This window comes from Macrobrachium nipponense, chromosome 33 (genome assembly GCF_015104395.2).
Source record: "Macrobrachium nipponense isolate FS-2020 chromosome 33, ASM1510439v2, whole genome shotgun sequence".
NCBI classification, from domain to species: Eukaryota; Metazoa; Arthropoda; class Malacostraca; order Decapoda; family Palaemonidae; genus Macrobrachium; species Macrobrachium nipponense.
This window is the reverse complement of record NC_087219.1, coordinates 16456989-16472720: the sequence shown is the minus strand read 5'-3', so window position 1 is coordinate 16472720 and position 15732 is coordinate 16456989. Positions and strand designations below refer to the sequence as shown.

Below are 15732 nucleotides of genomic sequence, written 5' to 3'. Positions count from 1 at the left end.
CAAGAGATGAATGGTGAGCATAAATTATTCAATTTATCGAACCGTGCTGAATGACGTTTTCTGTTCACTCTTTACTTCTGCTCTTGTTTCCCCTTTATGAGATGGTCCTCCCCCCCCACCTGTATTCACTTCCTTGTTGCTGGGTCTATGCTGGGAAGTGAGGGAAATACAGAGATAGATAGAGAAATCCAGGACTTGGCTTAGAGGGAAATGTCAGAAAGTTGCCAAATATTCCCAAATCCAACAAAGTTGGTCTTGATGAAAACAGCAGGTTTTTTGTTTGTTTTGTGTTTTTACGTTGCATGGAATCAGTGGTTATTCAGTAACGGGACCAACGGCTTCTTTACGTGACTTCCGGACCACGTCAAAAGTGAACTTCTACCACCAGAAATACACCTCTCTCACAACTCAATGGAATGCCCGAGAATCGAACTCGCGGCTGCCGAGGTGGCAGGCCATGACCATACCGATCACGCCACTGAGGCGCTATGAAAACGGCAGTAGTCAGTTTCATCTCGATTGAAAAAAATACAGTTTCCTTTGGCGGTTTCCGTTCTGGAGTGCTAATTGAATACGACTGGTTTCTTAATATTTTGTTCCAAGTTGATTCAAGTTGGCTGTTCTATCATTAGGTTTTGTAATGCTGCAAGTATAAAGTCCTTAGTTTATATTGTTATTATCTGCTGAAAGAAGACCTTCATGAATACAGGTTTTATTGAAAATAATGGCTATTTCAGCAGCGTTTATTTTGTATAGATGTTTCTCTACTCTTATCACTGACTTTTCTTCTATACTCAAGTTGGCTATTTAAATCCCCCCATTTGGCGGTTTAATAGCCAACTTGAATATCGAAGAACGTCTGTAATAAGAATAGAGAAACTTCTATACAAAATGAACGCGGCTGAAATAGCCATTATTCTCAATAAATCCTGCTCCAAAGAACTGGGGCAGAGACTCTTTTGTAAAAGTTTTTTTTAAATATGAGGATCAAAGTTTTTTTTTAAATATGAGGATCAAATAAGAGACTGAAATTGCTGTATACTGATTTTATTCACACTTTCTCTTCTAACAGCCCATGAGAATTGAACATATGAGATCACACTGTGTCTGAGGAGCTCTTGCAGTTTTTGCCGATATGAAAAAACAATATGCTAATTTTGCAACCTCAAATAACGTAAGATTTTGTTTACTGGTTGAAATTTCCAGTAAAGGCTCCTTTCCTAAGCATAAGTCTGAATTTTGTCCCACGCGAGTTCTGTTAGCAGCAGACTGGCATTTTGAAGATACCTTTCTGCAGTGCTGTGAGTTAAGACTAACTCCTTTCTTGGTGCTTTTAACTCTTTGCTGTGGTTAACCTCAGTTGTTTCTGCTGGAGACTTTCCACACTGAAATCACTTTTTCCAGGTGGGATCAACTTCAGTGACGACCTTTCCTGATGGAAACCGTCCTCTTCTTCCATAGGGTTTCAAGAGTGATCATCCAATAGACTGGGACACCGCGTGTGCCTTGATTGAACCCCTTCTGCTGTTGTTTAGGACCTTGAACCCCTCCTCCTATTCCAAGATCCAGGCTTTGCTTCCGGCCGGCCAGACTCCTCAGCCAAAGTCGCATCATGGCACTTATGAAAAGCCTGGTGAAGTCTTCAGCTCAACCCAGACTGGGTACAGTCAGAGGTTGTTCAGTCATCGGGCAGAGGGTTGGAGGTCAGAAGTTGAAAGAAGACCTGGGCACACTATTTGCGGGTCCAAGTGTAATCGGCCGTTTTGCAAGGGCCACTTATCCAAGTTCACATCTTGGATATTCCAGTCGGGTCCGATGTGTTCGTCCGTTATACCAGGACCTGTGATGCTTATTTGCGACCTTTGGGGAAACTGTTCAAGCAGGTTCAGATGACATGGTCAGCTTCTTCCACTGACCTGCTACTCAAGGTCGCATCTTGAGTTTCTCTCTGCGGATCGGGAGTTTAGTTTCCGTGACAACGGAACCTGATGCGTCCGTTTCGCCAAGGATCGCTGGTGCTGCGGCTGTACCAGCTACTGAATGCGTCATTCTTGAGATCCTTCGGCTGGCTGCTGAAAAAAAATAAAAAGTGTGAGTTCAGCTAAAAAGGAGCTCTCATTCTCACAAAGTGTGAACAGAGAAGTAATCAGTTTAGGCATCGCAAGCGTACAGTAAGTTTACGTTCCAGGTGAACTTTTTTGTTTGTTTGGAGGTAGACATTGGTTACAGGGGAAGTTTTTGATTCACTGAAGAGTGAGATTGGTTTAATGAAGGTTTTAGTTCACTGGAATGTGAACAGTGAGTTTGGACTTAGAGGGACTATTTCCAGTAGGGGGACATTCAGTCCAATTGTCTGTTTCTGTTCATAAATATCACTGAAAGTCATCTTTATGTCAAGGAATCAGGGAAAAGTAATTGAAGAATATAATATTTTTGAAAAAAAAAAACGAATAAGCATTAGTCATCGACACACAAGAATCAGGGAAATAAACAGAATTCAAGCGTGACAATTACCTTGATAAGCCTGCCAAAGAAGAGCAGAGGATGGCGTGTCTGCCCTTGTGGGAGAACGCTCGAGCTAGATCGAAGTGGCGCCCACCTTTCTTCATTCGGTAACTCGGAGCAGTCCTCCCCAAGTGCCTGGAGCATTTGGTGATGGGCTCCAGAATTTGGTCCTGCGGAGGCCATCCGCTACTGTGCATTAATGTGCCATCTGCCGCTGTGAAAGATTGGTATTGTTAGTAACTGATGATCGTTAAAGCACATTTGGGATCCTTGTAAACGTGAATGAACTAGCTACAGATTTCAACAGAAAATCTTGGTTCACAGGTATATATTACCACATGCTTTTACCAACTATAATTACAAATCGGAGTACCCTAAACATATATAATGATTAATGTGTAACAGTATTTCATGGTTTCCACAGCATGATAAAAAAAATCTTTACCATGAAAGTCTTGTAGCATCCGATCCATCTTATCAAAGGATTCCCGACAGGAAGCTGTCTTCTTAGCCACTCCTGAGACGGATATCTGAAAGAAGAAGAAAAATATTAGGGAAAATTGGAATTATTGGTGACTTGTAGGGTCAGGAGATGGTAGGATTTGAGAACGAAAGTTGTATGCTCTAGTTATAACTTTAATTTCTTGTTGTTCCAGGCTCCTCCTAAAACTGAGATTGCCAAAGTGCCATCATTAAAACTAGGGGCTGTGAACCAATTCTTGAAAAGGCTTTAGAAATTCCAAACATTAGAAATTAACGCTGTTTAGAGTCAAGATTTAAACGGGCCATGCTTCAATCACTTTTAAAAGAAACTTAGAATTTTTAATGTTAAGATTGGTAACAGGACCACAAATGTCGATTATGTGGTCTGTTTTAAGGAACTGAAGAGAATGTGCTGGAAAAAGCTTGAAACATGCCAAGTCATTTTTGCTTTGCATTCTGAGGGCTGTAGACTTAGTGTTTAGGCTTCCAAACGCTTTTAAACTGCTGGGAAATCTTGTATACATTTCTTATTAAGCTCTGTCACAAGGTTATTTTGACTTGTGGCCACTTTATATGTAAAATCAAGTCTTTCAAAAGCTGTACGTACACAGGAAAACGCGTTAAATTTATAATTATTTTCTTATTCACTACCATCCATAAAGATCACTCAAACTCACTTTGACAGAGAGAAAATCAAAACTTGCTGAGCCTATTACACTGGAACTTTGTCCTTCCGTGTTTTGGACGACGGAGAGAGAACCTGTGATGATAACCAGGACGAGGTAGTGGGTTTTATAGACGCCGCTCGCGGTCACATGTTAGTCTCATACGTTTGACCACCCGGAGCTAAAGTTGCCATTCGTTCCATATGATTTACAGCGAAATCTTCTACTATACCTCCTGACTGTTTCATTTAAGAATATGAACCAGATATCTCAAGATGTCTTGGAGCATTATTGAAATACAACAAAAGTGATTAGACGTATGAGGAAAGAGGATTGAATCCGAGTAACATTCCTATCCAAATGACGCAATCTCCCGCGCTGCTGATTAAGGAATCTCCTCAGAGGGACTTTTCCGGCGTGACGTCACAAGTTGCCACTTTCGCTCCTTCTTTTCTGGCGGGAAAGGTTGTACCGTAATCGGTTGCGGATTGGAGGGGGTTGGGGGGGACGTCACCAGGTCACGTGAAACCCCACCCCTCCCCCCCTCATAGAACATTATTTTCTTTCAATAACTCATTATTGATAGCAAAGATTTTCTTATTCAATGATTATTTCAGCAACTGCTACTAGTACTATGTATATAACTATTTATATATACCGTATGTGTACATGTTTTAGATATATATATATATATATATATATATATATATATATATATATACATCCTATACATAGATATATATATATATATACATATATATATATATATATATATATATACATATATATATATATATATATATATATATATATATATATAGATAATCCTAAGTAACCCTCCCCTCCCATTAAAATTTTAGATCCGCCATTGACCGTTAAAAATATCGTAGAGGGTATTTGTGAAATGCCTGAATTGTCACTGCCAATATTAGACCTAAACATCAAAAATTGGAAGCAAAATAAACATGGAAATTCCTTTCAGCTGGTTACCTTGAATATCTGATGATCCCGGGGGAAGGCATATTATAATATTGATAATAATAATAATATAATAATAATAATAATAATAATAATAATAATAATAATAATGACATGTTCTTCTGGAAAGAACTGGGAGTGTGGGTATAAAATGCCAACTCATCATGAGTCGATCGAGAAGAGGTGCCCTGGATATCTTCATTTTATCTTATCACACTCAAATCCCGGTTTTAAGGGTCGGTTTTGTACTTAGTTTAAAAGAGTTGCCGGAAATTGTCGATGTGCCAGTCTATACTTTATATATAAATATATATGTATATGTATGCTATATATATATATAATATATACAATATACATATTTACCTATTATATATGTATATAATACTACTTATTATTATATATAATATATAGAGAGAGAGAGAGAGAGAGAGAGAGAGAGAGAGAGAGAGAGAGAGAGAGTGATTAAGCCAGCCTTGTGCTAGAGAGAAGCTCAAGAATGAGGTGTTGGATAGAAGTAAATGATTCGCTGCTGATGAGCCTTTCTAAGTGGGAGAATTATACTGCTAATGTTAATGACATTTTTTAAACATGTATTTATGTAGTAGCATTGTCCATTACATTGCTTTCTTCCGGAGCAACCCCTGTGTGCTTAGCGATTGCATTTCTATTTCAGCCTGGATCTGTCATGTCTGGTACCCCACAAGGTGGTGTTTTGGGACCTTCATTGTTTGCGGGCTTTACCATGCACCCAATTGTTGACCTTGTTAATAAGTTAGTGCAGTACGTAGGTAATATCCCAATTGTAAATTGAAGTGACCTTTACCCTCATAGATCTTCTACTATGTGCTGCTCTATAAGACAGTGTGCATTGAAAGCACTGTACATGTTAATTCTGGGTGTACAGAAATAGCAAGAATCATCTGCGTGTCACAGCGCCTCAGTAGCGTGGTCAGTATGGTGTTGGTGTACCACCTCGGTGGCCGTGATTTCGATTCTCGGGCATTCCATTAAAGTGTTAGAGATGTGCATTTCTGGTGATAGATGTTCACTCTCGACGTGGTTCGGAAGTCACGTGACGCCGTTGGTCCCGCTGCTGAATAACAAAGAGTTCCATCCAACGTAAAAGCACCATACAAACAAGTAAATTGAAGTGACCGCTTGCCTTAAGAGATCTTGTGCTGTGTGTTGACTCCATATGACACTGTGCATTGGAAACACTGTACGTGTTGATTCTGGGTGTATAGAAATAGCAAGAATTCAACTGCAATTCAGACCTTCTCTTTCGCCTCACTAACTTAGGAAATTTTGAAATTTGTGTAAGAAAAATAGTTTTAGGTGTTCATCTTCGCCATTAGTGGAATATTGTTCTCCTCTTTGAAGGCTTTGTCCTTCCTGCTTGAATGAAGGAATTCCTCGTTCTTTCAAGTCAAAGTTAAGATCAATAAGGTATCTCCACCTGCATCTTTTGGGATTATTGTGTTGTATTCACTATGCAGAGGATCCTTGTCCTTAGTCTTTTGTGTAAGCCTACATATTCTTTTTTTTCAGTGATTCTCAGCAGCCTATAGGCTCGACTATCTTCATGTTTTATTGAGTCCTTCACCGTCATTGCTGCTCAATTTGTGTCAGAATGTTACACACTTTCCTTTGCGTTCATCATAGTAAGTTTAGGCTTAGTAAGCAAATTATTTTTGGGGTGCTTGATCCACTTGAATATGTACTTTTATTTAGTGACGAAATGAATCTGTTATCATCATGATTATTATTGATATAATATGCTTTGAATTCAAGTGACAGTCACTGATAGGGTGGAGATGATAGTTTAAAGGTCACGCCAGTCTGACCTAAGTTGACCTGGTGAGTCCCAGTGATCAGTATCGACGCATTGGTGTATGACCCTAACCCAAACATTAAAAATTGAATTTCTTACTGCCAAGAGTATTATTATTATTATTATTATTATTATTATTATTATTATTATTATTATTATTATTATTACTATTCACTAGATGAAACCTACTCATATGGAACAATCCCACAGGGGCCATTGACTTAAAATTCAAGTTTCCTAATAAAACGGAGTTCATTACGAAGAGGCAAGAGGAAGTAAAGTGAAATACAGAAAGAAGGGATCTCACTTATTAAAAAATAAAAACATTCATTGCTCAATAGATAGAAATGTATTCAAATGTAATGAGAATAGTATTTAGGGTAGAAATGCATTGCCTTTTGGCTTAAACTTCTGAAGAAATTCCAATTCTACGACATCCTCTGGGAGGCTGTTCCACAGTACAATGGTGTGAGGAATATAGGACCTCGGGAACTGAGAAATTCGACAGCCGAGGCACTTGGACTGCCTATTGGTGGTGCTGTTCAGTAACTCTGGAAATGAGTAAGCCTAAAATCATGCAACATATGGTAGCAATGAGAGTCTAACTGAACATCTCTACCTATAGTGGAAAATATTGTGTTGGCAGCAAAGGGAAGTTTGCATCATGCCAGGTTCAAAACATACCATAAACACGAGTTGGCAACTTAACACGCACACACGCACCCACGCACACACATAGCAAGCAGGTTCAGTACAAGCCAGTTACTTGTTGGTAGACCCAGCCAGTAGTTCACAAGACTTCTTTAAGACTCGTTCTTCAGTTAAGGTCATGACTTGGTTTCAGCATGTCTTTGACATGCAAAGAATTGCCAACATAATTAAGAGTTGCTTTACTGCTCACTAAAACAAGACCTGATTTGCATTTTCATTGTGGGATGACCACTTGAGAGAGAAATGGCCGAAATTGGAATCCTGCCAATGACTCGGGGAGAATTTGTAGTCACTGCTTGTAAAATTTGTAAAGTGCAAGGAATGTGCATAGTCACCCTTTCCTTCTTGGTATGAAAATGATAAGTTCCTTTCTGTTGTCATAGGCACTTTATGTACTCTTGAGTACTGAATTTCTATTAATCCTCTTCCATCATTAATTCCTAGCTTATTTTCATTTACAATTCTGTGTTATTCAGTTTCCTGTCAGTGTATATTTGATGTACCAACTTAAAGTTATCAGCATACATTTACATGTTTTAACACTAACTTTCAAAGTTTTGTATATTGAATAATTTTGACAAAGACTTACCTTTTCTAAATTATGTATAAGCTATACTTATACTTAGGTTATTGAAGCATTATACAGCTATTGTCAGTTCTAAATATTTAGGTAGAAATAACTCCTAATCTCATTTATTAGTTACAAGGCCCAAATAAAAGACATAGATGGTTGTACTGTTTTTATTCACACTTTCCCTTCTAACAAAGCATGATAATTAAACATATGAGATCACTTTATGTTTGATTGGCTCTTGCAATTTTTGGACAATTCAAAAATGCGAGTCTTGAAACCTAACCTAACTTCAAATTTGATCTGGTTGACAATTCCAGTAAAGGCTCCTTTCCTTATGCAGAAGTCAGAATTTTGCAGCTGATTCGTCTTTTGCAATTTCTTCTGCAGACTGATTTTGCCTCAGTGTTGTTCCCACGTGTGTTCTGTTAGCAGCAGACTGACATTTTGAAGAGAACTTTCTGCAGTGCTGTGAGTTAAGATAAACTCCTTTCTTGGCGCTTTTAACTCTTTGCTGTGGTTAACCTCAGTTGTTTCTGCTGGAGACTTTCCACACTGAAATCACTTTTCCAGTTGGGATCAACTTCAGTGACGACTTTTCTTGATGGAAACCGTCCTCTTCTTCCATAGGGTTTCAAGAGTGATCATCCAATAGACTGGGACACCGCGTGTACCTTGATTCGACCCCTTCTGCTGTTGTATAGGACCTTGAACCCCTTCTCCTGTTCCTAGATCCAGGCTTTGCTTCCAGCCGGCCAGACTCCTCGGCCAAAGTCGCATCATGGCACATAATGAGAAGCCTGGTGAAGTTTTCAGCTCAACCCAGACTGGGCACAGTCAGAGGTTGTTCTCAGTCATCGGGCAGAGGGTTGGAGGCCAAAAGTTGTATGAAGACCTGGGCACACTATTTGCGGGTCCAAGTGTAATCGGCCGTTTTGCAAGGGCCACTTATCCAAGGTCACATCTTGGATATTCCAGTCGGGTCCGATGTGTTCGTCCGTTATACCAGGACCTGTGATGCTTATTTGCGACCTTTGGGGAAACTGTTCAAGCAGGTTCAGATGACATGGTCAGCTTCTTCCACTGACCTGCTACTCAAGGTCGCATCTTGATTTTCTCTCTGCGGATCGGGAGTTTAGTTTCCGTGACAACGGAACCTGTTGTGTCCGTTTCTCCAAGGATCGCTGGTGCTGCGGCTGTACCAGCTACTGAATGCGTCATTCTTGAGATCCTGTTGCTGCTGGCTGTTGAAATGAAAGAAGGTTGAGTTCAATTGTTGAAGTACTTATTTTAACAAATTTGTAACAGGAAAATATGCAGTGTGTGTGTGTAAGCCACAAACAGTGAGCTATAGTTTCACTTTCAGTTGAACTTTTGGTTTGAAGGGGGCAAACATTGGTTGTAGGGACGTTTTTGATGAATTTCAGAGTGAGTTTGTCTTTAGAGAAACTTGTAATTCACCAGAATGTAAACAGTGAGTGTAGACTGAGAAGGAATTTGGGTTTGCTAGGTTGGAGAGCAAGTTTTGCATTGAGGGGACATTCAGTTTACTTATTTACTTTGTCTCTGTTTCTAAATAGCACTGAAAGTCATATGTTAAGGAATTTTAGAAAATAATTGGGGACAATAGGATTTATAATAACTGAATAAAAATTATTCACTGAAACACATTGAACTACAGTGCTGAAAGAGTTCGAGCAAGATAATTACCTTGCTACGTCTGCTAAGAAAGAGCAGATGGTGATGTCACTGCCCTTGATGGAGAACTCACGAGTTTGATCGAAATGGCGCCCACCATTCTTCATTTGGTACCTCGAAGCGAATTCACCCAACTGACTACGAAATTTGGAGTGACACTGAAACATCTGGTCTTGTGGAGACCATCCCTTGGGTTGATTTTGTGTGCACTCTGTAGCTGAGGGAAAAAAATATTATTAGTTATTGATAAGGTCACATATTTATGAGAAAATGCAGATATGGTTGACTGTAAAATACTAATACAATTAGTTGCTAGATCTGGTTTCCGTGACAACTTTTGAGACAACTACAGTTTTCAACAACAGGGTTTCTTGGTTTGTAAGTTTAACATTACGACATGCTTTTACTAGACTATTTTTACAAATCGTAGCACTTTTAATGATACATGTTTATCACTGTTTCATGATTGTCACAGGAATGTGAAGAGACTTTACCATGACAATTTTGTAGCATCAGATCCATATCTGAAACGGATTCCCGACGGCGATCCTTCTTCCCATCCGCTCTCATGACGGATAACTGAAAGGAGAAGAAGAAAGGTTTTTTAGGAAATTGTAGAATTATTTGTGGTTATTTGAGGATGAAGCTGGAAATTTCCATTCTGCTCCTGGTATTCCAGACTCTTGCAAACTTTCTTTTCGTAAATTTCTGTGTGACTTGGGCTAGAAAAGGACATTAGATTGCTCTTATAAAATATGTTATTGGGTGTATGTTCATTGTTCTATCAACTATTATAATCTGGGATCTATAGGTATAAAGCTTTGAAATTAGACAAACTTGAAAAAAAATTTTGAGTTTATACCTTGTGGAGTCAAGATTTAGACTTTAAAGCTTTGAGCTTCAAAGCTTAAGTTTAAAAAAATCTTTTATATTTCTTAGGAAAAGTTTACAGTGCTTTAAGATGAATTCAGCAGATTTGCAGGTCTGTTTCCCCAAAGCTTAGCCATCAGAAGCTGTATAGCTTAGGTTCTCTGAAGGCTTTAGACTAATCTTTTTACACACTTGGTATTTTGAAAGATAAATTCTACTTATAAATCTTTCAAAATCTGAATACAAAAAGAATACTGTTTTCAAGGAAGGTTATTATTTTCATTCAATTTCTATTTTAGTCACGTGACTGAACTTTTAGTTCGTGACGACTTCAGCCTGAAAGGTAAAGCTGACAGAAACTTTGAATTTGTTGAAAGACCAAATGTTGTCATTCTGTGTGAAGTATGACAGTAAACAATATAAATTGACTCGTTCACTTTTAATCCCAAAAATATCTTCTCGAAATCGAAGGTTTTGGGCTTCGAGTGACTGACGAAAAGACCTATTTTTTGTCAACCCAAGATTTTGTTTACTTGCTAGCTTATTTGTCCAGCGTCAAAGCCCAAGTTTATTAATTTTTTTGTAATAGCTTCAAACAGAAACACCAGAATCCACAGAGATCACTCAAACTCACTTTTGAAGAGAAACTGACGATTTCTAAAGAGTCTAACGCACTGGCGATTTGACCCCCCAGATTTTGACAAAGACCCCCTAGTTAGCCAATTGGCCGAAGCGGCGCAGAGAAACGACTGTTATCGCTCACGACCTACCAGCTAGTGAGGGCAGTCGGCGACCGGAGGAGCTTTTATACCTCACCATATACGAATGCCGGCCTTGCTGAGGTTGTCATTCATCAATTTATTCAGTTTTACTCGACATTCATGTATATTTTATGCCTGTTTATTTCTTAAATACAAAGATGGCGTATCAGGATGTGTGTAGAAATGATTACTGTACGACGAAACCGACTGCAAGTAAGAGAAAATAATGAATAAAGTTCCTTCGTGACATGATGCAATAGGGAGGGCGGGGCCGAGTCTGTCTCCTTGCGGGACGTCTACCCGGCGTGACGTCATCATGAGCACAGCCACAGTCTGGAACTGTAGGCTGGAAGAGCTGGCGTATGGAAAACGTATTTGTAATTTTTTTTATTCGGTTCTTGTTGATTTAAGCAGTGAACTGTGTGGCTGGTGTCTGTTGCTTAGTTACTTAGAATTTCTGTGACCCAAAGTTCGAATCCTTGTGTGGAGGAAGTTTTCATTCCCAAATTCAGATTGACAGTTTTAAACAAAAATAATCTATTTATCTATATCTATTTAAATATATATGTGTGTGTGTATGTATGTGTGTGTATACGTGTGGTTGTGTGTAAATATGAAAACATACGCACACTCTAGACTGCATTAACTTAATTATCAACAAACTTGGAGATAAAGAGGTTAAACACCTCTTAGGGCCAATGTCGTCTGCTCCCTTCCCCCCTTAGGGAAATCTTATAATGCTTTTGTAGTAAATTGAGGAAGAAGAATGATATTAGGAAGAATAAAAAGGAGGGAGATTGATCTGTGGATTTTTATTTAGATGGTGGAAGAATGTAATAATGATGGTAAGTTGAAAGAAGAGGCTAATCACAGAATAAATGAAGTGAATGAGGCAGCAGTTTATGTGGATGGGAAGTGCGAGAGAATTGAAGTGTCTTTGGAAACGTGGGTGGAAATCTCTGAAGAACTGTTGAACTAACTCTCCTTTATGGTAGCAAAGGTTGGGATCTGCTTTCCTATAAAAAAAATATTTATCAACTCAGAGATTCTCAATAATAATTCATCTCTGAAAGTAAAATCAGTGATCTGGTTGGCTTGGCCAGCAAACATTAAGTCGCTCTTAAGTTGTAGCATTTCCAGAAAGTCTACTTTGGACTGAATTTCCAGAGTACTACATTCTTTAGCTTTAAAATAAATAACATTGAGACTTTAAATATTAAAATAAATAACGTTAAGACTAATTGATAGGGCAGAGGTTAGATGTTAAATGGAAATGTAAGGAAATGTTGAAGATGCAGAGGTGGATTATTGTTTATGTTCTCGTTTTTCATGTGACGTAGGAGAGAATGAAAGGAGAAAAATGTTCATAAGAATGAAAAGAATTGTGAAAATTTAGCGCAAGTGAAAAAGTGTAACAGTTATTTTGAGATGGTTTTGACATTTGGAAGGAATCGAAGAAGAGAGGTCTTTGACGATAGTGTATGATTCAGAAGTGTCAGGTGAAAGAACAGGAAGATGTAGAAAGTGTTGGGTAGAAAAGAGAGGAAGAAGTTGATAAAAAGAGCCATAATATCCAGGAAGCACAAGAATGAGATGCTGGATAGAGGTCAATGATTTGCTGCTGATGAGCCTTTCTAAGTAGGACAATAAAACTGCTAATTTTAGTGTAATTTTTTTGGCATATTCTTTTGAGGCTTCATAATGGCTTGTTTTCCTTTCTTTTCTTCAGTGAATCTTAGCAACCTTTAGGGTTACATATTTCTATGTTTTATTGAGTCCTTCACCTTCATTGCTGCTCAATTTGTGTCAGAATATCACACTCTTTGCTATACGTTCATCATATCAAGTTTAGGCTTACTTAAATTATTTTCGATGTGCTTGATTCACTTCAGTGCATACTTTTGTTAAGTAACAGTATTAGTCCATTGTCATTATTTATCATTAATATACATTGCATTCAAGTAAGACTCACTGAAGGCTGCAGAGGATAGGGCTAGAGGTCACATCAGTCTGACCTAAGTTGAGCTGGTGAGTCACAGCGAGCAATATTGGTGTAATAGTGCATGACTCTAACCTAGATATTAAATATTAGGTTTCTTATTGCCAAGTGTACAGAAGTTAGTAAAACCTAAAATCATGCAACATATGGTAGCAATAAGAGTCTAACTAAACAGCTATACTTAGTAGAAAATACAATACTAACCACAGAGATAACTGAAGTTTGCATCAGGCCAGCTCCAAAACCTACCACACACACACACACAGCAAACAGATTCAGTACTAGTCAGTAACTTACTGGTAGACCTAGCTAGTGGTTGGCAAGATTTCTTCAAGACTCGTTCTTCAATTAAGGTCGTTGACTTGGTTTGAACTTGTCTGTGATATGCAATAAACTGCGAACATAATTATGAGTTGTTTTACTGCTCACCTAATAAGAGCTGATTGGCATTTTCATTGTGGGATTACCACTTGAGAGGGAAATGGCCGAAATTGGAATCCAGCCAATGACTCAGGGAGAATTTGTTAGTCACTGCTTGTAAAATTTGTAAAGTGCGGAGGAATGTGCACTCTCACCCTTTCCTGAAGTCCTAGTTTATTTTTATTTTCAGTTCTGTGTTTGTTCGGTTTCCTGTCAATGTATATTTGATGTACCAACTTAAAGTTACCAGCATACATTTACATGTTTTTAACATTACCTTTCAAAGTTTTTTAGAATGAATAATTTTGACAAAGACTTACGTTTTCTAAATTATGTATAAGCTATATTTGTGCATAGGTTATTAAAGCATTACACAGCCATTGTCAGCTCTAAATATTTAGGCAAAAGTCATTCCTAGTCTAATTTATTAGTTACAAGGCCTAAATAAAAGACATAGATGGTTGTACTGTTTTTATTCACACTTTCCCTTCTAACAAAGCATGATAATTAAACATATGAGATCACTTTATGTTTGATTGGCTCTTGCAATTTTTGGACAATTCAAAAATACGAGTCTTGAAACCTAACCTAACTTCAAATTTGATCTGGTTGAGATTTCCAGTAATGGCTCCTTTCCTAAGCAACGTCTGAATTTTGCAGCTGATTCGTCTCTTGCAATTTCTTCTGCAGACTGATTTTGCCTCAGTGTTTTTCCCACGTGTGTTCTGTTAGCAGCAGACTGACATTTTGAAGATAACTTTCTGCAGTGCTGTGAGTTAAGATAAACTCCTTTATTGGCGCTTTTAGCTCTTTGCTGTGGTTAACCTCAGTTGTTTCTGCTGGAGACTTTCCACACTGAAATCACTTTTCAGTGACGACCTTTCTTGATGGAAACCGTCCTCTTCTTCCATAGGGTTTCAAGAGTGATCATCCAATAGACTGGGACACCGCATGTGCCTCGATAGGACCCCTTCTGCTGTTGTTTAGGACCTTGAACCCCTCTTCCTATTCCAAGATCCAGGCTTTGCTTCCATCCAGTCAGACTCCTCGGCCAAAGTCACATCATGGCACATAATGAAAAGCCCGGTGAAGTCTTCAGCTCAACCCAGACTGGGCACAGTCAGAGGTTGTTCTCAGTCATTGGGCAGAGGGTTGGAGGTCAAAAGTTGAAAGAAGACCTGGGCACACTATTTGCGGGTCCAAGTGTAATCGGCCGTTTTGCAAGGGCCACTTATCCAAAGTCACATCTTGGATATGCCAGTCGGGTCCGATGTGTTCGTCCGTTATACCAGGACCTGTGATGCTTGTTTGCGACCTTTGGGGAAACTGTTCAAGCAGGTTCAGATGACATGGTCAGCTTCTTCCACTGACCTGCTACTCAAGGTCGCATCTTGAGTTTCTCTCTGCGGATCGGGAGTTTAGTTTTCGTGACAACGGAACCTGTTGTGTCCGTTTCTCCAAGGATCGCTGGTGCTGCGGCTGTACCAGCTACTGAATGCGTCATTCTTGAGATCCTGTTGCTGCTGGCTGCTGAAATGAAAGAAGATTGAGGTCAGGTGTTGAAGTACTCATTTTGACAAATTGTTAACAGGAAAGTATGCAGTGTGTAGTCCACAAACAGTAATCTATAGTTTTAGTTTCAGGTGAACTTTTGGTTTGATGGAGGCAAACACTGGTTGTTGGGACGTTTTTGATGAATTTCAGAGTGAGTTTGTCTTTAGAGAAACTTCTAATGCACCAGAATGTAAACAGTGAGTATAGACTGAGAAGGAATTTTGGTTTGCTAGGTTGGAGAGCAAGTTTTGAATTAGGGGGACATTCAGTTCACTTAAGTACTTTGCCTTTGTTTGTAAATAGCATTGACAGTCATATGTTAAGGAATTGTTAGAAAATAATTGGGGACAATAGAATTTAGAAAACTGAATAAAAATTATTCACTGAAACATATTGAACTACAGAGCTGAAAGAGCTCGACCAAGACAATTACCTTGCTACGTCTGCTAAGAAAGAGCAGAGGGTGGTGTCCCTCCCCTTGCGGGAGAACTCACGAGTTTGATCGAAATGGCGCCCACCATTCTTCATTTGGTACCTCGAAGTGAATTCACCCAACTGACTACGACATTTGGAGTGACACTGAAACATGTGGTCTTGTGGAGACCATCCCTTGGGTTGATTTTGTGTGCACTCTGCAACTGAGGGAAAACAAATATTATTAGTAATTGATAAGGTCACATATTTAT

The 15732-nt window shown here is 38.8% G+C and overlaps 3 long non-coding RNA genes across 4 annotated transcripts in view; all 3 read right to left on the bottom strand.

Annotated features, from left to right (window-relative positions):
- Positions 1-1031: 1031 nt before the first annotated feature.
- Positions 1032-3817, bottom strand: LOC135202971 (uncharacterized). 2 transcript variants are annotated; one of them, XR_010311839.1, is made up of 4 exons: positions 3666-3817; positions 2951-3035; positions 2515-2719; positions 1032-2072 (listed from the first exon to the last, which is right to left on the bottom strand). It is a non-coding gene; the product is annotated as an uncharacterized LOC135202971 (long non-coding RNA). The 2 variants fall into 2 exon arrangements; XR_010311840.1 differs by having other exon boundaries at positions 1032-2069.
- A 4083-nt stretch (positions 3818-7900) lies between these two features.
- LOC135202970 (uncharacterized) lies at positions 7901-11104 on the bottom strand. Its single transcript, XR_010311838.1, has 4 exons — positions 10947-11104; positions 9937-10021; positions 9455-9659; positions 7901-8988 (listed from the first exon to the last, which is right to left on the bottom strand). It is a non-coding gene; the product is annotated as an uncharacterized LOC135202970 (long non-coding RNA).
- Positions 11105-13949: 2845 nt separating this feature from the next.
- LOC135202968 (uncharacterized) overlaps positions 13950-15732 on the bottom strand; it is an 11481-nt gene continuing 9698 nt past the window's right edge. The window contains exons 3-4 of the long non-coding RNA XR_010311837.1: positions 15480-15684; positions 13950-15022 (exon numbers count right to left, since the gene is read on the bottom strand). This is a non-coding gene — a long non-coding RNA (uncharacterized LOC135202968). The remainder of the gene's footprint in view (positions 15023-15479; positions 15685-15732) is intronic.